General features: G+C 41.0%; 1 protein-coding gene across 1 annotated transcript in view; it reads left to right on the top strand.

Moving 5' to 3' along the window:
• The window catches only part of enoph1 (enolase-phosphatase 1), a 68,476-nt gene that overhangs the window by 2,177 nt on the left and 46,235 nt on the right, over positions 1 to 20,064 (top strand). The window lies entirely within an intron of this gene.

Below are 20,064 nucleotides of genomic sequence, written 5' to 3'. Positions count from 1 at the left end.
AGAGAGATGCACAAGAATTCCTAGAAGCATGACATTCCAACCGGAACTCTATCAACAAACGCATCGAATTAGACCCCATCTACCACACCCTGCGAAAAAGAACAGGAAGTGACATCACTGACCCAAAGAAACCCAAACTTATAAATAGAAAGCAGGAATTAGCACCAGTGCTTCACCTGTTACCTAGTAGGATGATGAAACATCTGGAAATGAACCTTCCAGCTTAGCAAGCAAACCTACATCCAGATAATAAAATGTCACACTGTGACTGCAGCTGTCTTTGTAGGACAATTAATAGCTTTGGGTGATGAGAATTAGTTAACTTCTCATTTAGTCTCCCACCGTATTCATTCCCTTACAATTAGTCATTTCCAAGCACCAGGGTCTACCGATAAACTAATTTGCTCCCAGGTAAACTGGTGCAAGGCCTCCAAGAAGACAAGAGCTAGTTAGTGAAAATGGGAAGGCCCATTTTATATCATCTTGCTTCCAGTTACTTCCATCACCGGTATTGTGGGGAGGTGACTGGCTGTCTCACTGCAGGAACAGTTGAGGAAAAACTAAACTCAGCAAACAGAAAATCAGAACTGCATCTGACCGTTTCACATCCCTGCTCAGCAACAGTTTCAGGAAAACTAATACAGTTTCAAAGCCTGCCTCATACTCTTGGGTGCTTCATATGATTTGTATGTAAGTGATGTAACTTTTTTACCAAACTAGGATTTTCTTCAAATTAATTTATTTGTCTAAAAGTTGCAATAACGTAACTGGAAATAAATTGCTATAGTAATTTAGTGCATGTTTTAAAATGATTTGTTTATTGTACTGGTATTTTTGTGGTTAATAAAAATAGTGAATCAACACTACCAATTTATGCCATTTTGTATTTAGGAAACTTTCAAAATGTTTCACATGTAGGTATTTTCTAATCAACCTACTCAGAAATGCTACTACGCACCTCTGGAGCAGGTGGGATTTTGAATCCAGACTTTGTGGCTCTGAAGTAGGGTACACTGTGCCATAAGAGCCATGTACCTGTATGTATTTCACTTGTAATAATGCTAAACACTATGCAAGTAAATTGAGTGACAATTGGATCAATAAATAACTGATTTGTTTTGGTGATATTGAGGGAGGAAAGAGATCAGGAAAACCCTTTACATTACAATATTCGTGTTGAAACATAAATATCCAATTGATGTGTAAGAAAGTAAACAGTAGCATCGGTTGATGTCCCATCTGAAACATGCACCATGGAAAATCCAGTCCTCCCTCTGTGTTGCACTGGAATATAAGCTGAGATCAGACTCTTGGCGTTTGGATTTGAATACTCAGCCTTCTGACTGTGTGATAAGTTTGTTTCCAACTGATAAAATCTGATATTTGTATTAGCTAATATACTTTAAATTGCCTTTTCATTGTTCTGATTTCTGTTATGATTAAATACATACAATTAGGAGCGGAATAGGCCACTCAAACCTGCTACACCATTCAATTAGACTGTTCCATTAGTCTGATTGTGATTTCCACATTCTAGGCTACCCCAAAAATACCTTCATCCCTTTGCTTTCCAAGAATTTGTTCACATCTGCCTTAAAAATTTTCAAAGGTTCTGATGTCACCATATTCGTATAATAATAGAAAGTTAGAGTATATCTCGGTAGGTGGAACTGGCATCTTCATCCAAATGGCTGTTGTTGATGCGTGAATATTAGTAGACTGCAACTATTGTTGTTTGCAACAAAGCTCAGCCTGATTTTCTTCTTGTTGAATTTTCACAACCTTCCATTTAGTAGCAACCAATATTAGAATTTAGACTTAAGATGAGATTTTATTGTCACATGTACTCGGGTGTAGGAATGAATGAGCACAGTGAAAAGTGTACAAAGTCACCATTCCCTGGTGTCCTCTTGGTTACAAAGCCAGAATCTCAAACAAAAAAAAAGCAGAAATAAAGGAAAAACAAAACATAAGAGAAATGACGAGATCTCAAAGTCTAAGCCTTATCTCCATAAAGGCTTTTGGAATCATCGATGCAGGCACCCAGGCCTAGCCACAGCCTGAAGTCTTGGTCAGCCTGCGAGTCTTGCATTGATTGCAGGGAGGAGCTGCGTTCTTGCTGAAACTGCCATTGTCTCCAATCACTACAGTAGCTTTGCTACTGCTGCCCCTGAACACCAGGAGGTTGTCCTTGCTGCCGCCATCACTTCATACTGCTGGGAAGCTGCTGCCATTCCATGCACAGTCAGATCGCACTGCTGTGCTGATGCCACTGATTAACCCACCACAAAAGGCTTTAAAGGAAAGAAAAACTGAGAGAGAAAAAAAGAAAGGGGGAAAAAAATACAGAAAAATGTCACTCTTCAGCCCATTAGCCCATCTGATCAACATCCTGTTGTACTCTGAGGTAAGGCAGATGGAGTTTAATTTAGATAAATGTGAGGTGTTGCAATTTTGAAAGGCAAATCAGAGCAGGACTTATGGTAAGGTCCTGGGGACTGTTGCTGAGCAAAGAGACCTTGGTGCAGGTTCATAGTTCCTTGAAAATGGAGTCACAGGTAGATAAGACAGTGAAAAAAGTGTTTGGTATGCTTTCCTTTATTGCTCAGAGCACTGAGTACAGGAGTTGGGAGGTAATGTTGCAGCTGTATAGGACATTGGTTAGAACACTTTTGGAATATTGTGTGCAATTCTGGTCTCCTTCCTATCTGAAAGATGTTGTGAAACTTGAAAGGGTTCAGAAAAGATTTACAAGGGTGTTGCCAGGGTTGGAGGATTTGAGCTATAGGGAGAGGCTGAACAGGCTAGGAGTGTTTTCCCTGGAGTATCAGAGGCTGAGGGGTGAGAGGTTTATAAAATCGTGGGGCATGGACAGGGTAAATCCATGCCACTCATCTTTTCCCTGAGGTAGGGGAGTCCAGAACTGGAGGACATAGGTTTAGCGTGAGAGGGGAAAAATTTAAAAGGGATCTGAGGGGCAACTTTTTCATGCAGAGGATGGAATGAGCTGCTGAGGAAGTGGTGGAGGTTGGTACAATTACAACATTTAAAAGGTATCTGGATGGGTATATGAGTAGGAAGGGTTTAGAGGGATATGGGCCAAGTGCTGACAATTGGGACTAGATTAGGTTAGGATATCTGGTCGGCATGAATGAGTTGGGCCGAAGGATCTGTTTCCGTGCTGTACATCTCTGACTAAGAGCAGAAGTTGAAAATAAAGAAAGAAAGCAGACCAGAACAGACAAGTGCCAGGCTTAGGACCCCAAGCACAACCCTGCTACCCCGCTGCCATCTTGTTCGAATACAATTAGGGATGTGCGGAATGTTATGATAGAAGAACATTGGAAGCTCATGATAAAGTGCAAAATTATGCCATTGCTCCAGTGTTTCAGCCAATCTCCATAACTTCCAGTTAACAACAAAGGAGCAGGGTTTTAGTCCTGACTGGATGGGGTTAGTTGGAAAAAGCTATGGAGAGCCCTCTTTCCCCAGTGTCCCTTGTCAGTTTTTTCACATATAGTATTTGTAGAATTCTGGACCTTCTACTCCTGCTCTCACTGTTGTCCTCCAGCTGAAGTTAACACCCTGCCTCTGATTGATGTTGAATTTGGCAAAACGTTTTTTGATCTCACATTGAAATAATTTCTTATGTAGAGTCCTCTGTATCTTCAATATGTCCCAAAGTGGAGTGAGTCATTGTTAATGAAGCAAATACAGCAGCCAACTTTAGTATCAGCAATGTATATATTTTGTGAATACCTAGTTCATGTATTTGAATTAGGACATAAATTTTAGTTTGAAGAATTAAAATGTAAAAAATGGGACAAATGTAACTGAAGAACATGGACACCTTTTACACTTAAAAGTTTGGGACATGTTGCTTGAAGAGGTTAGTATCTAGAAAGATAGGATTTGAAACAGTGGATGAGTTTGTAGAGCTCTGTTCAATCTAATTTCTGTGCAGGGCAGTGGCTTCTAGAAACAGGAGTCAATTTGTCTGGATATGCATGAATCTTTCAAGTGACTACACAGCTTAGAGGGAGCACCGTTGCTGAGCTGAAAATGCAGTGGCTACACTTTCTGCTATAATGAGAGTCCCGAGAGAGTGCTTATTTTGTGCGTTAAAACTAAAGTAGTTGGAAACATACACTAAACGTTGAAAGACTGTAGAACCTAATCAGGTGAAAGAAGTTGTTGTAAGTGTGGGTTACTTGATCTAAAAGTCAGGTCGAAAACAGCTCAGAGCAGTCATCATGGAGATGAGTGGAACATAAGAGAGCTCTCTCTCTTTTTCATTTATGTTTTCTGGGAGAAGAGTTAGTTACAGTTTAGAGCTGGGCAAGTGCTGAAGCAGGAGAAGTGGTGCTATTAGCAGAGTCCAGGCAGTTCAAGCTCAAGATAAGTCCCAGGGAACACTGACTCCACGCCACCGGTTTAGCATACTGCAGCAAGTAGCTGAAATTAGATGCGGCATCCTTTGAAGTCCCTTGGAGTTAGGAGAATGATAATGAGAACAATAGTAATGGAGCAGCCAGGATAAAAGGACAAACTGTTTTACTTGGGGACTGGAGCACCAAGGCGCAGTTGAGGGTGCGGTTAAACAAATCTCTTGTTGCAGGTATGCTGTACTGAATGGAAGGCCAAATCTATACAACTTGAATATTGAAAGTCAAATTGTAGGTGAAATTGGGTTAATTTTCCATGAATTCATACCGAAGGAGATAGTGTTAAAGCATCAATGTGAGTGATGCAAGGAAGAAATCAAATATGATATTGGGGATGGTATTAATTTTTTTCATTTTCTGTTTAAGATTTTTATTAATCATAATTCTTAAAATGTTAGTGCATCCTGATAGACTCAGTAGAAAACAGTTTTGGGCCTTTTATCTAAGGAAAGATATACTGGCATTGGAGACAGTTCAGAGAAGGTCCATCCCCCAAATTGATTTTGGCTTTGGAGAAATTTTGTATTGAGAAATGATTTAGTCAATCAAGATTTCTGATTTCCAGCATCCACTGCTTTCGTTTTGTTTTCTATACAAAAAACATCTATGGAAGGAGAGCAAATGTATGTAGCACCTTTAATGTAATACAATGTCCCAAGGTACTTATCAATGTCATTCTGAATAGTCATTGACCTGAACTAGTACCTCTCTTTCTCCCCACAGATACTGCCTGACCTGCTGACTATTTTCAGCACTTTATTTTAATTTTATACTTCCAGTACGTGCGGTGTTTCAGTTTTCTTTTAAAAGGATTGGAATGGAGGGTGAGGGAGGTAAGAAGATATCAGTATTTGTGAGTGGTGCATTATTTCACAGTTTTAATTTTTCACTTATTACAGTTGAGAGACCTCACTGTGAAAGAGTAGTGGTCAGTTGAAATAAAGTCCAATCCTGACAGGAACCTGGCTGACTAGATAATGATTTTCTTTTCCCCAATCCACATTAAAAATCAGAGTTTCTCAGTCCTCCTCATGAAAGAATTCCAGAATCGTTGTGTTCTGACAGAAATATCTACTCCTCCTTGTCTTAAATGGGTGATTACTCCCTCTGATATTATGCCCTCTGCTCCTAGACTCTTCAAAAAGGGGAGATGATCTCTCAGAATTTGCCCTATCAAGCACCCCCCAAGAATCTTGTATGTAAAATTATCTCTCATTTTTCTAAACTCAAATAAGTACAGGTCCAGTCAACTAAAAACTTTTCATATAAATTTCTCCCTGCACAGAATTAACTTGGTGAACCTTCTCTGGACTGTCGGCAATGCCAGTATATCTTCACTTCGATAAAGGGCCCAAAGCAGTTCACAATATTCTAGGTGTGGTCTGACTAGTACCTTGTGTAGTTTTAACAGGACTTCCTCATTTTTATATTCCATTCCTTTTGATATAAAGTCCAGTATTTTTTTAAAAATTAGATTCCCTACAGTATGGAAACAGGCCCTTCGGCCCAACAACCGCATACTAACCTTTCGAAGAGTAACCCACCCAGACCCGTTCCCCTATCGTATATTTACCCCTGGCTAAAGCACCTAACACTATGGGCAATTTAGAGTGGCCAATTCACCTGGCCTGCACATCTTTGGATTGTGGGAGGAAACTGAAACACCCGGAGCAAACCCGCAAAGATGCAGGGAGAATGTGCAAACTCCACACAGTTGCCCAAGGCTGGAATCGAACCCAGGTCCCTGGCGCTGTGAGGTAGCAGTGCTAACCACTGAGCCACCATGCTGCCCTGCCTTCTTTATTATCTGCTGAGCCTCTATGCCAGTATTTTCACATGCATGCACGGGGATCCCAAATCCATCTAGGCAGCAGGTTTCTGCAGTGTTTCTCCTTTTAAGTAGTATTCAATTCCTTGATCTTTCCTGCCAAATGTATAACCTCCCGTTTTCCCATACAATATTCCACTGCCAAGCTTTTGTCCACTCAGACTGTCTATGTTACTCCTCTGCAGACAATTTAATTCATCCTCAACACTCAGCCAGGGTGGCACAGTGGCTCAGTGGTTAGCCACCTAGAATTGACTCTAGCCTCAGGGAACTGTCTGTGTGGAGCTTGCACATTCTTCCCGTGTCAGTGTGGGTTTCCTCCCACAATCTCAAAGATGTGCAGGTCAGGTGAATTGGCTATACTAAATTGCCCATAGTGTTAGGTGCAATTAGTCAGAGGGAAATGGGTCTGAGTGGGTTACTCTTTGGAGACTCGGAGTGGACTTCTTGGGTCAAATGGCTTGTTTCCACACTGTAGGGAATCTAACTTGCATTCCCACCTATTTATATGTGGTCAGCAAATTTGATGACAGTACATTCACTTATCTCAACCATATTATTAATATATATTATAAGTAATTATGGTTCTGCACTAATCTCTGTGACACACCACTAGTTACAGGTTGCAATCCTGAAAATTCTCTGGTATCCTGAGTTTTGTATCCCCTATTAGGTAGACAAATCTCCTTCCAAACTATCATACAATCCCCACACCATAGGTTCTTCTCTTAGTAAGTAGCCTGACATGTTGTACCTTATCAAACACATTTGGAAATCCAAATACATCTGCTGGTTCCCCCTTATTAATGCTATATGTTACTTCCTCAAATAACACGAATAAATTTATCAAGTATGATTTCCGCTTCATAAACCATGCTGACTCTGCTTAATCAGATGATTTAGAAGAAAATTGAGCCATTTGGCCCTTTGAGCCTGCTCTGCCATTCAATCATGGCTGCTGGCAGAAGAAATTCATCTCAATTCGAAAGAATTGCCCCTTCCCTCTGAGGCTGTGCCCCTGGGTCCTAGTCTCTCCTACTAGTGGAAACATCTTCTCAACATCCACTCTATCCAGGCCTCTCAGTATTCTGTAAGTTTCATTCATATCCCTCCTCATCCTTCTAAACTCCATTGAGTACAGACCCAGAGTCCTCAACCACTCATATAACAAGCCCTTTATCCCCAAAACCAACCTTGTAAACCTCCTCTCGACACCGTCCAAGGCCAGCACATCCATCCTTCCTTAACAGAGCCTAAAACTACTCCCCTAACTCTAAATGCAGTCTGACCAGAGCTTTACACAGCCTTAGCAGTACATCCCTGCTCTTGTATTCACACCATCTTGAAATGAATGCTAACATTGTATTTGACTCCAAACTGCCAACTGGACTTGCATGTTAACTTTAAGAGAATCCTGAACAAAAACACCTAAGTCTCTTTGTGCTTCAGATTTCCAAAGCCTATCCCCTCTTATTCTTCCCACCAAAATGCATGACCTCACATTTTCTCATGTTGTATTCCATCTCTCACTTCTTTGCCTATGGTCTTGGCCTGTTCAAGTCTTTCTGCAGCTCACCACTTCCTCAGTACTACTCATTCCTCACCTATTTTTGTGCAATCTGCAACAATGCTCTCAGTTCTTCCATCCATATTATTAATGTGTAATATGAACAATTGTGGTCTGAACATTGACCCCTGCGGAACTCTAATAGTCACCAGCTGTCATCGTGAAAAAGAGCCCTTTATCCCCCCACTCAGCTTTCTGCCAGCCAGCCAATCATCTATCCATTTTGCCACTTCAGTGAGGTGATGGCCTAGTGATATTGTTGCTGGACTGCTACCCCAGAGACCTAAGAATTGTCTGGTAATCCGGGTTTGAATCGCACCATGGCAGGTGGTGGGATTTGAATTCAATAAAACTCTGGAATTAAGGTCTAAAGATGACCATGAATTCATTATTGACTATTGGGAAAAACCGTATGGTTCACTAATGTGTTTTTGGGAAAGAAATCTGCCAACTTTACCCAGTCTTGCCAACATGTGACTCCAGACCCACATCAGTTGACTTTTAACTGCCCTCTGGGCAATAGGGCATGGCCTAGTCAGTGATGCCCTCATCCCATTATTTAAAAAATTAACACCATACGGTCTTGTCTTGTGCAGCAACTTGTCAAAGGCCTTCTAAAAATCCAAATAGATCACGTTCAATGGCTCTGCTTTGACTAACTTGCTCATTTCCCATGGCTAGTTCACCTATCCCTGGACACTGTGGGGCAATTCAGTATGGCCAATCCATCTAATCTTCACATCTTTGATGTGGGAGGAAACTGGAGCACCTGGAGGAGAGCCATGCAGACATGGGGAGAATGTGCAAACTCCACACACACAGTTGCATGCAGGTCCCGGGCACTGTGAGGCAGCAGTACTAACCACTGACCCACCATGCCAATGTGGTCTCTAAAATCTTACCAACAACCACAGTCAAGCTAACCAGCCTGTAATTTCCTGTCTTCTGCCTCTCTATATATAATTACAGGTATCCCCTGCAATCCGAAAGTAGAGCGTTCCTATGAAACTTTTTGTAAGCTGAAATGGCGTAAAGTGTAGAGGCATGAACTTATATGGGAAAAATTCCGCCTTTTTTCATAAAAGCGAAAATCCACTTCAGATTTCTTTCAGTTAGCGAAAACTGGTACTAGTGTAGGTCTTTTATAAAAGCGAAGTGACATAAAGCGAACTTTTGAAAAGTGGAAGAACACCTGTAAATACGCTGCTATTACCTTCTTTCAAAATAGACTCTTAAGATAATCACAATGCTAAGTGAACTGGCCTACAGTTACCCATTTTTGTACCCATCCCTTTTTAAATAATGGCAGTTTTCCAATCTTCTGGAAAGCATTTCTGGATGATTACTACCAGTGCATCCACTATTTCGATAGCTATTTCCTTTTAATATCCTAGGATGCAAACCAAGACACTAAAGGAAGAACAAAGAACAAAATAACAAAGAAAATTACAGCACAGGAACAGGCCCTTCGGCCCTCCAAGCCTGCACGAATCCAGATCCTCTATCTAAACCTGCCGCCTATTTTCTAAGGGTCTGTAACTCTCTACTGTCGGGCTTTTGCCCAAAATGTCGATTTCGCTGCTCGTTGGATGCTGCCTGAACTGCCGTGCTCTTCCAGCACCACTAATCCAGAATTTGGTTTCCAGCATCTGCAGTTATTGTTTTTAACTCTCTACTGTCTGCCCATTCATATCTCTAAATGATGCTATCGTGCCTGCCTCCACCACCTCCACTGGCAAAGCGTTCCAGGCACCCAACACCCTCTGCGTAAAGAACTTTTCACGCATATCTCCCCTAAACTTTTCCCCTCTCACTTTGAACTTGTGGCCCCTAGTAATTGAGTCCCCACTCTGGGGAAAAAGCTTCTTGCTATCCACCCTATCTATACCTCTCATGATTTTGTAGACCTCAGTCAGGTCCCCCCTCAACCTCCAGCTATCAAATGAAAATAATCCTAATCTACTCACCCTCTCTTCATAGCTAGTGCCCTCCAAACCAGGCCACCTCCTAGTGAACCTCCTCTGCACCCTCTCCAAAGCACCCACATCCTTTGGTAATATGGCGACCAGAACTGTACACAGTATTCCAAACGTGGCCGAACTAAAGACTTATACAATTGTAATATGACCTGCCAACTCTTGTACTTAATACCCTATCAGATGAAGGAAAGCATACTGTGCACCTTCTTAACCACTCTATTGTTCCCTGAGGATGGCAATGCAGGTCAATGGACCTGAACATCCAGATCTCTCTGTACATCAATTTTCCCCAGGACTTTTCCATTTTGCTGTATAATTTGCTCTTGAATTGGATCTTCCAAAATGCATCACCTCACACTTTCCCAGATTGAACTCCATCTGCCATTTCTCTGCCCAACTCTCCAAACTATTTATATTCTGTTGTATTCTCTGACAGTCCCCTTTACTGTCTGCTACTCCATCAATCTTAGTATCATCTGCAAACTTGCTAATCAGATCACCTATACACTTCCTCCATATCATTTTATGTATATCACAAACAACAATGGTCCCAGCATGAATCCCTGTGGAACACCACTGGTCAAAGGTCTCCATTTTAAGAAACTCCCTTCCGCTACTACTCTGTCTCCTGTTGCCCAGCCAGTTCTCTATCCATCTAGCTAGTACACCTGAACCCATGCGGCTTCACCTTCTTCTCCATTAGCCTACCATGGGGAACCTTGTCAAACGCTTTACTAACGTCAATGTATATGACATCTACAGGCCTTCCCTCATAAATTAACTTTGTCTTGACCATTAGCCCCATTAGTTTCACTAGCACTTTTTCTTTGAGTGCAAATTATTGTGTTTACAGTATTTCCTAACCCCCTTGTTTTGTCCTTTGATTAGATTGTACTTTATAATGCTATTTGTGTCCTCCACCATGATGACTGTTGCAAAGTTATTCAACTCTTCTGCCATTTCTTAGTTCTCCATTTTGATTTCCCCAACCTTATTCTCAAATGGCTTGTGTTAACTTTGGCCCCTCCCTTCATTTTTAAATATATAAAGGAACCCCTACTCTCTTGATTTTTAAAAAATCTTTCCCAATACTCTGTCTTACTTTGCCACATTGTATGTTTTTTCTTTTAATTTGATCCTATACTTGATTCCCTTGGTTAATCACTCTTGGCGTATCCCCCTCTTAGAATTCCTCTTCCACGTTGTGATATATATTGATATGAGTACAGTCAGTTCTGCTATAATGCACATTTCTTCAATGAGAATTGGCTATAAGGCAATTGAAGAATTTAGATAATTATTTGTAGAATCTGAACTTTCCTTACCTGTATTGGTGATAACCTGATTCCAGCCCCATTGGTTTAAATGGTGCTGCTATTACGTGATTTTCTTTTAATGTAGGATCACAGAAACTGAACTTCGCATTATATCAGAACAGAATGTATTGAATGAACTATATTCTTAAATGTCTGCTATTTTCCATGAACCATCTTTTGTGCTAAATGTCTCTCCCAATTAACTCCATCTATGTTTGCCCCCATTCCTATGTATTTGCCCTTATTTAAGTTTAGCATGGTTTCTCTTTCTCTTTTCTCTCTCTCTCTTTTCTCTCTCTTTCTCTCTCTCTCTCTCTCTCTTTTCTTTCTCAAACTGAATGCTAAATTTCACCATGTTATGGTTTCTTTGGGGATCTTTTACTCTGAGATTTATTACACATTACCAGATCCAAAATGGCCTCATCCTGCTTGGATCCACAATATTTTGTAATGGAAACTGTCCCTTGTGGTTAGCTCTGCCAACTTAACTTTCCCAATCTAGGTGAAGATTAAAGGCATCCACCATTAATGTACAGCCCTCATTATGATTTATTCTATTTTCTATCATATAGCCACATTTACTGGGTGTATAGACTACTCCTATCAGTGTTTTCTCCACCTTGTTATTTCTCAGTTCAACCCACATGGATGTTTAATATTTCAATCCAAGATAATTTCTTGCTATTGTATGGATTCCATCTTACAGTAACAATGTTATCACACCATCCTTTTATTTCTTGCCCGTCCTTTGGAAAACTCACATACCCATTGCTTTTATCTCCTTGTAACCCTGACTTCATAATGATAATACTATCATACCCATTAACCAGTCTCTGTGTGCCATTATTTGATGTACTTGGTTCCAAATACTGCATTTAAGTAAAGACCCCTTAATTTTGCCTTATTACCATTTTTTTCCTTTTGCTCTATTTTTTTGCTAATATTTTCTGTTTTTATACATTGCCACTTTCTATCCTACTCTGGGTGTCATTACCTAGACAACTACTCTGCAAAACTGCCATATCTTTTTGTTTTGTAAGCCTCCTTATCCTTCCCCGTCAGCCCCCAACAGCACTGTCCATCCCATCCTTGCCACCCCAATTAGTTTAAAACTCTTTAATGCCCAATCATTCAATTCGCCAGGGCTGGGGGAAGAAGGTTACTCCACCTCCTGAGGCTGCCTGACTTGCTGTGTTCTCCCAGCCTCCTACTGATCTACTTTGGATTCCAGCATCTGCAGTTTTTTTGTCTCCTAAGAGTTATGAAGAGTGGGCAGGAGCGTGGAGTTGAGGGTGAGATGAGATCAGCCATGATCGTATTAGATGTCGGAATAGACCTGAAGGGCTGAATTGCCTGCTCCTGCTTGCTTATGAACAGTTCTTGTGTTCATATTTAGTTTCTCCTGCATTCTGTGTTTGTTTCCGAATAACTAAACACATGGTCTTACAAATGACTCTTAAAATAACTTGAATCATTTGTAATTTAATATGCAAAAGTTTGGTCTGTGTTATTATTGAATGCATCACAGTTTTATAAAGCCTCTAGTAAACCATTTAATTAAGTTATCAATCTTCTCCAAAGACTTACTGTCAATCTTTGCTTTTACTTGCAGTTTCATCTCATTTACTTTGATTCAAACTTAGTTAAATCCATTAAATTACCTTCAAGCTGTTTTAACCAGCAGTTTGCACCTTGTTGTTTAGATAATCATTTTCAATGAGAATCTCCTGCAAACAATTACTGCCATGAGATGTATCATCGATGCAAAGGATATGATTTAACTTAATAATTACCTTGCCTTTTAGCAAAATAATTAACTGTTTATGTTTGCACCCTTGGGTTAGGAGTTGCAATGAAGGATGCCAGCCTGGCCCGAGTGGAGGTGTGGCAGGAGTGGGATGACGAGGCTGGGACAGAATTAAAACTGGCAATGATCTGATGAGAGAGGGATTGGTGTAGCTGCCTGGTATGTTGATCTGAGAAGTAATACTTCCTTCAATTTATTTTTCAGCACTTAGACCTCTGATGTCCGTGGGTGGTAGCGCCTCTGAAGCTGGAAGTTAATGTATCAGTATGCCAATCGGCAGTTATGGAACCTTGCAGCAGTTGTGTGGCCGCACCGTGTCAAGGGAATAGCACTGAGGGGTACTGTGCATGAAAATACTTGGAAACTGGGGACTGACTCCTGCTGTCTGACCTTGTTACAGCATTGGTTCAAACATGAACAAAACAGCTGAATTCGAGAGGGGAAATGAGAGCTATGTTTGCATGGTGTCACAACCATTTGGATGGGCATGTCTTAAAGTAGAAACAAAAGCAGAAATTGGTGGAAAACTTCAGCAGGTATGGTAGCATCTGGGGCGAGAAAGCAGAGTTAATATTTTGGGTCCAGTAACCCTTCGGAAATAACTGTGACCCCAGGTGAATTCAAAACACACACAGGATGAAATTTGTGTTGGAATCCATATGGGATGAGTCTGAGCTGAAAGCAGGATCTTGTGATGTGCCTTTGGAAGTGAGTTTTGGAAAATATCTTGTCAAATTTGAGGAGCAACAACAAAAGTAATGACAGTGAATAGAAATCATGTTGTAGACAGGAGCAGAACTTTTCAAGGTGGGCATACCTGGAAGAGAGGTGGCAGTGAGTTAAATACAAAAAAAAACTGCAGATGCTGGAAATCAGAAACAAAACAGAAATTGCTGGAAAAACTTAGCAGGCATAGCAGCACTTTTTTTTTTGTTTAACTCACTGCCACAACTCTTCCAAATATGCTCACCGTGAAGATGTTCTGCTCCTCTTTTCAACAGGATTTCTATTCAGATCGTTTTTCTTGTTTACTGTCATTACTTTCTTCTTCATTCATAGAATCCTTACAGTGTGGAAACAGGCCATTTGGCCCAATAAGTCCGCACCGACCCTCTGAAGTGTATCCCACCCATACCATTTCCCCTGACTAATGCACCTAGCCTACACATCCCTGAACACTATGGGCAATTTAGCATGGCCAATTCACTTAACCTGCACATGTTTGGACTGTGGGAGGAAACCCACGTAGATATGGAGAGAATGTGCAAATTCCAAACAGACAGTTGCCCAAGGCTGGAATCAAACCTGGGTCCCTGGCATGTGAGGCAGCAATGCTAACCACTGAGCCACCATGCCGCACTTTATTTGTCGCTCCTGAAATTTGACAAGATGTTTGCCAAAATTCGTGGATTCCAACTCAAGTTTCATCCTTCATGTTTTGATTCCACCCGGGATCACAGGTATCTCCGAAGGGTTACTGGACCCAGAACATTAACTCTGCTTTCTCTCCAGAGATCCTGCCAGACCTGCTGAGTTTTTCCGATTTAAATTTTGTTTTTGTTGGCCTTCATAGAGGATTTGAGCACAGGAGTAGGAATGTCTTCCTGCAATTGTCTAGGGCCTTGTTGAGAGCGCATCTGGAGGCTGTGAGCAGTTTTATTCTCCTCATCTGAGAAAGTATGTTCTATAGCTAGAGAGGGACTGTGACAAATGTTTACCAGACTGATTCCTGGGATGGCAGGACTGATGTATGAAGAGAGCCTAGAACAGTCAGGCATATATTCAGTGGAGTTAAGAAGAATGGGGAGGTGGAGATGGGATGTCCTAGAAACCTTTAAAATTCTAATAGACGTGAAGATATCATGACTTTGAGAGGTGTATTTTGTCCTGATTTTTTTTTAATGGAGAGGTTGAGACAGAGGTGAGGAACAGTCAAGGCAATAAATAGCTTGTGAGGTCTTGGATTTTATTTTAAGTTTGAACAATAGTAGCAGCCTTACTGGGTGGGGTCAAGCTCCTGCAGAACCAGGACTTTTAGTTGAGCTTTTAGTAGCTGTTGGGGTTGTGAAAGCTGCTACATATTGGGTTCTCTTCCTGCTGCTAGAAATGTAAGTAAGACAATCTATTTTACTGAATTTGCCTATGCCACGCATGTGTTTATGGGATGTTGCTATATTGGAACAGTTAATGAGTAATTTATAGTATTTTGATAGTTCCAGTTAAGCCAATCCTTGTATTTTAACTTTAGTATTTGAATAAAGTGTGTTTTGCTTCAAGCCTGGTACTTTGACCAATAGAATTGCATCTGGAACACAAAGCCTGGCACTTGCCTTTAAAATAAGAAAACTTTAGTGTCAAGGAGATACACATGTTTTGAGGGAGTTTGTTCTGTCCATAACACAGGACTAAACAGTGTAAATGTTGGAAGAATGTTCCTAATGATCATGGAGTCCAGATCTAGATGAGGAGAAATTTCTTCACCCAGACAGGGGTGACCCTGTGGAATTCCCTGCCAAAGAAAGTAGTTGAGACCAAAACTTTGAATGTTTTCAAGGAGTTTATTTATCACGGCTAAAGGATCAAAGGGTATGGGGAGAAAGCTGGACATGAGTACTGAGTTAAATGATCAGCCATGATCATACTGAATAGCAGAGCATCCTCAAAGGGCCAAATGGCCTACTCCTGCTCCTATTTCCTATGATTCGATGAAAGCAGGCATAGATTCAAGGATCAAAATGACAGGCTCCTGCTCCCAAATTGTTTTGTTCTCGACATCAGCATTTGTTTAGAATGGTTGAGAAAAATTTAGTTCATTGTCTTGGACAAAGTGATTATTTTAAAGGATCCACTTAAAATTAAGGTTACAGATCCACTTAAGATTAAGCAAACTTGATCCAACCAAATTGTTCTTCGGGTGAAATGTTCAAATACCAGTTCCACTTAAAATGACCTTTCTCGTTGAAGATCAATTTGAGTGGTGTAAGTTAAAGCTATAATGACTTAACAGGCAAAATCGTTGTCTGGTGTAGCAGTCGACAGCAGAGATCATATTTACCAGCCGAGTTAGATTTCAATCAAGGGAAAATTTCAATACTAGAATTCACCAGAGGGTATACTAGTGAGTCTATGCCAGTGGAAGGAGTCTGAGGACCAGGGTGGGAGGTGGTAGAAATATCCTGACATTCGGAGCAGCATGGTGGCTCAGTGGTTAGCACTGCTGCCTCACAGCACCAGGTCCTGGGTTCGATTCCTGCCTTGGGCAACTGGGTGGAGTTTGCACATTCTCCCTGAGTCTGTGTGGGTTTCCTCCCACAATTCAAAGATGTGCAGGTTTGGTGGATTCGCTATGCTAAATTGCCATGGGGTGGGTATATTAGGTGCATTAGTGTGGGGTAAATGTAGAATGGAATGGGTCTGGGTGGGTTACCCTTCAGAGGGTCAGTGTGGATTTGTTGGGCCAAAGCACCTGTTCCCACACTGTAGGGATTCTATAGTGGCACAGTGGTTAGCACTGCTGCCTCACAGTCCCAGGGACCCAAGTTTGATGCAAGCCTAGGTGACTGTGTTTGTGGAGTTTGCACATTTTCCCATGTCTGTGTGGGTTTCCTCCGAGTGCTCTGGTTTCCTCCCACAATACAAAGATGTGCAGGTTAGGTGGATTGGTTATGCTAAATTGCCCCATAGTGATCAGGGATGTGTAGGTTAGGTGCATTAGTCAGGGTAAATATAGAGTAATAGGGTAGGGGAATGGGTTTGGGTAGGATACTCTCCAGAGTTGGTGTGGACTTGTTAGGCGAAGGGCCTGTTTCCACACTGTAGAGATCTATCTATCTAAACTGTCCAGGCACTCTTGTTGGAAAGTGCAAATGTTAGCAAAGCTGTGGACTATCCAAGCTGTTCCAGTACACCTATATTGACTTAGTAATGTGGAAAGTTGCCCAGGTATATCCTGTCTAAAAGGAGCAAGCCAAATCCAACCAAGCCAATTACTGCATCAATATTCTAATCTTGATCATCAGCAAAGTGGTGAAAGGTGTTGTCAACAGTGCTACTGAGTGGCATTTACACAGAAATAACATATGCAAAGGCATCAAGTTTGGGTACTCTCAAAAAAAAATTCTTGTGCTTTTCTCTATCTCAGGACAATTATGATCCAGGATCTGGGCACTTAACTTTCACTCCAATCAGTTTGAGGTCTCCCAAAGTAGTTTTGAAAAATGATCTCAACTTCACTTCCAGGCTCCTGTGTCATCAATCTTTGGTTTCCAATTCCTCACTCAAACCACAAAACATGGACTGAATGGCTCACATCTGCTTCTATCTAATCTGCCCTACCAGTGAGTTATGGCTGTTCTGATCATTCTCAACTCTACTTTCTTGCCTTTCTCCTATAGCTCCCAACGATCTTACGGATTCAAAATCTCTGTCTTGCAACTATGTAATGACCCAGCCTCAACAGCCCTCCACAGATACATTACTTTGAGAAAGAACCTTAATCTTTTTTTAAATGGACAACCCCTTTTATATTATATCCTCAGGTCCTAGATTGTCCCATGATGGGAAATAACCTTGCATCTACCATCAACGGCCTGGGAATATTTTGTTTCAATAAGGTCATCTCCAATGAGTACAGACGAACTGACTCAAACTTTCCTCACCCAGGATCAGCCTAGTGAAACTTCTCTAGACGGCCTCTAATTACTGTGTCTTTCCTTAGATAAGGGGCCCAAAGCTGTTCACAGTAATTCAGCTGTAGTCTGACTAGTGTCTTTTATAGTTTTAAGCAAGACCTCCCTATTTTCATATTCAATTTGTCTATTATCATAACTTGTATGCTAGTATTTGAGATCTATGCAAGATCCCAATTCCCTATGCAAGTTTGCTGCAGTCTTTCTTCATTTAAATGATAGTCAGCTCTATTCTTCACTAACCTCACATTTTCAGACATCATATTCCATCTGTCCATTTTTGCCCAATCTATATATCCCACTGCATACTGTTGTCATCCTCACCAATTACTTTCCCACCTATGTCATGCATAAACTTGTCTATAGTACATTCACTTTCCTCATCCAAGTTATTAGTATACTGTATATTGTAAATTGTGACCCCAGCACTAACCCTGTGGCATTCCATTGCAGAATGCCATCTGAAAATGTCCTTCTCTCAACTCTTAGTATCTTAGTTAACCAATCCTCAATCCATGCCAATATACTATCTCCAACACCATGAGCTCTTTAATGCAACATCGTATCTTAATGCCTTCTGAAATATTACCCACTGCTTCCCCCTTTATCTGTCACCTTTGTAAGGTTATGCTAATTCTGCTTGATTATGCATTAAGTGCTCCGCTGTTACATCCTTTATAACACTAACATTTCCCCCAAAAAACCGATATGAAGTTAAGTGCCATTTGGTAAAGTTTGTCTTCCCGTTTTTTAAATAAACTTGTTTGTTGCATTGGCAGTTGGTTACTATCAGTGCATTCACTATCTGTCGCTACTTCCTTTAATATTGTAACATGCATTCCACCCAGATCGAAGGAATTTCAGTTGCTAACCTGTTTCCTGCTCACTTTTTCCCTATCAGCTTTTGTATTTAGTCAGTTCTGCTTTAACACTGAAATTCCATTCTCATGCAATCCAGTGTTAAGAAAACCATGTAATAGCAACACCATTGAAACTAATGGGGCCAGAATCAAGTTATAACCAATAAATACTTTAAAACTTTTGTGCTTGAGAAACAGTATCAATTCATCAATTGTGTTATAGCAAATTCTTAACAAAATGTGCATTACAGCAGAATTGATCTGTATTTCCTCTCCTTTTGCCCCTTGCTTTAATTTCAGAATGCGTCTTCTAGCGTGTTATAATCTGAGCACAGAAACAGACCCTGAAGTCCAACTAGTCCATGCTCACCAAGTTTCTCAAACTAAACTAGTCCCACTTGTCTTCATTTAGCCCATATCCCTCTCAACCTTGCCTATTCATGTACCTATCCAAATGTCTTTTAAATGTTTAACTGGGCCTGCATCTATCACTTCCTCTGGCAGTTCATTCCACATACAAACCACCAGCTGAGAGTTGGCCCTCAGGACTCAAATCATTCTCCTTTTGTTGACTGTGATACAAAGTATTTATTCATCCCCTCTTCATCACTTGGTTCCTCATTATTATTCATCCAGCCTCCTCTATAATGGCTGTTCAAGCATGACCAGCCAAGTCCTAGGCATAGTTGATTATTCAAATTACTCCAGGAGTGCAATAGGCAATGAATGCTGACCTTACCACCCCTTTAAAAGTTCAGGTAAATTCAATATCAAATTTATCAAGTCCTGCTCTAAATGTGAATTCATCTATTAACAGCTCAGTTTTAGCTTAGCAACTTAAAACACCAAGAGTTTTGTTTGAATCTATCCACAACTTTGTCTTACTGAAAAGATAGTCCTGCTTAGCAAAATTCTGTGGAACTGCAGCCCTAGTTGCAATACAATTTGTTTTCAAAAAGGGCCTTTCAACAAAATAATTTTTTTCCTATACCACATCTTCTCTTCCCCCCCCCCCCCACCCTCCACAAACATAAAAGAAAGTTGAACCTTCAGAATCTTGTCTAGCAACTCCATCAACATCAAATACAAAATAGCCAGCAGCTGTTGTGGACACAGTGGACTAGATTAGATTACTTTACAGTGTGAAAACAGACTCTTCGGCCCAACAAGTCCACACCGACCCGCCGAAGCGCAACCCACCCATACCCCTACATTTACCCCTTACCTAACACAACAGAATTTAGCATGGCCAATTCACCTGACCTACACATCTTTGGACTGTGGGAGGAAACCCACACAGACACGGGGAGAATGTGCAAACTCCACACAGTCAGTCGCCTGAGGTGGGAATTGAACCCGGGTCTCTGGCGCTGTGAGGCAGTAATGCTAACCACTGTGCCACGCACAACTCTGTTTACTAAACTCCAAGTTAGTTAGTTACTAAGCAGAAGTTGCAGATATTTACTTGGGACCTCTAACTTACCCTCCATACAAAAAGGTATATAAAATGACAAGTTAAAAAAAAAAGCACCATTTTCCTCCAGAGTGCCTTTGTAAGCCCCAAAGGGTTTCAA

Source organism: Chiloscyllium punctatum, chromosome 1, assembly GCF_047496795.1.
Source record: "Chiloscyllium punctatum isolate Juve2018m chromosome 1, sChiPun1.3, whole genome shotgun sequence".
NCBI lineage: Eukaryota > Metazoa > Chordata > Chondrichthyes > Orectolobiformes > Hemiscylliidae > Chiloscyllium > Chiloscyllium punctatum.
The sequence above is the reverse complement of the archived record's forward strand: the minus strand, read 5'-3'. Positions and strand labels throughout refer to the sequence as shown.